This window comes from Kogia breviceps, chromosome 1 (genome assembly GCF_026419965.1).
Source record: "Kogia breviceps isolate mKogBre1 chromosome 1, mKogBre1 haplotype 1, whole genome shotgun sequence".
Lineage (NCBI taxonomy): Eukaryota > Metazoa > Chordata > Mammalia > Artiodactyla > Physeteridae > Kogia > Kogia breviceps.
This window is the reverse complement of record NC_081310.1, coordinates 117,392,546-117,393,537: the sequence shown is the minus strand read 5'-3', so window position 1 is coordinate 117,393,537 and position 992 is coordinate 117,392,546. Positions and strand designations below refer to the sequence as shown.

Below are 992 nucleotides of genomic sequence, written 5' to 3'. Positions count from 1 at the left end.
TATTTTACTTCTATATATTTCAAAACCAGGAAAAACTATTCTGTGGTGTTAAAAGTTAGGACTGTGGTTCTCCTGAGGAAGGAGGAAGGGGGCAATGTTTGGGAGGGTGCATGAAGAAGGCTTTTCAGGTGCTGCTAGTGTCTATTTCTTGACCTGGGTGGTGGTTATATGAATGTGTTTATTTTGCAATAATTTTTTTTTTTTTTTTGGCCATGCCGTGAAGCTTGCAGGATTTTAGTTCCCCAGCCAGGGATTGAACCTGGGGCCACTGCCGTGAAAGTGCAGAGTCCTAACCACTGGACCACCAGGGAATTCCCCTATTTTGCAATAATTCATTGATCTGTGCACTTATGAGTTGTACATTTTTATATGTGTAATATACATCAATTTTAAAGTTAAGCATAAAAGAGACCTGAGAGATGTATTTAATTAAAAGCTCAATGTGTAGTTCCTGATTTTGAATGAAAGAATTTTAATATTTTGCCACTTAGAATTATAATTGCTATTGATTTTCAGTAAATTATCTTTACTATGTTTAAGTAGTTTCCTTTGACCTCTTGTTTCACAGAGGTTTTATTAGAACGGCTGCTGAATAGGCTGTAATACTTATTGCTGCAGGGATGTGGGGTGAAGGGTATTTTCATGTAGCTGCTATTGAAGGAAAAAGTATTACAGCCTTTTTCAAAAGCAACTGCTGGCAACAGCTATTATTTTTAAAATGTGATCAAGCAATCTCAGTTCTGGGGATCTATCCTACTCAAATTAAACCACTAGTTTCAATAAAACTATTGAAATAAAACAATACATACGTATAAAAAAATACATATGTATCCTATACATATGCACAAGGATATTTATTGGAGCAGTGTTTTTTTTTTTTTTTTTTGTGGTACGCGGGCCTCTCACTGTTGCGGCCTCTCCCATTGCGGAGCGCAGCCTCCGGACGCGCAGGCTCAGCGGCCATGGCTCACGGGCCCAGCCGCTCTGCGGCA

General features: G+C 38.7%; 1 non-coding gene across 1 annotated transcript; it reads right to left on the bottom strand.

Annotated features, from left to right (window-relative positions):
- Positions 1-238: 238 nt before the first annotated feature.
- Positions 239-311, bottom strand: TRNAE-UUC (transfer RNA glutamic acid (anticodon UUC)). The gene has a single exon. It is a non-coding gene; the product is annotated as a tRNA-Glu (tRNA).
- Positions 312-992: the final 681 nt, after the last annotated feature.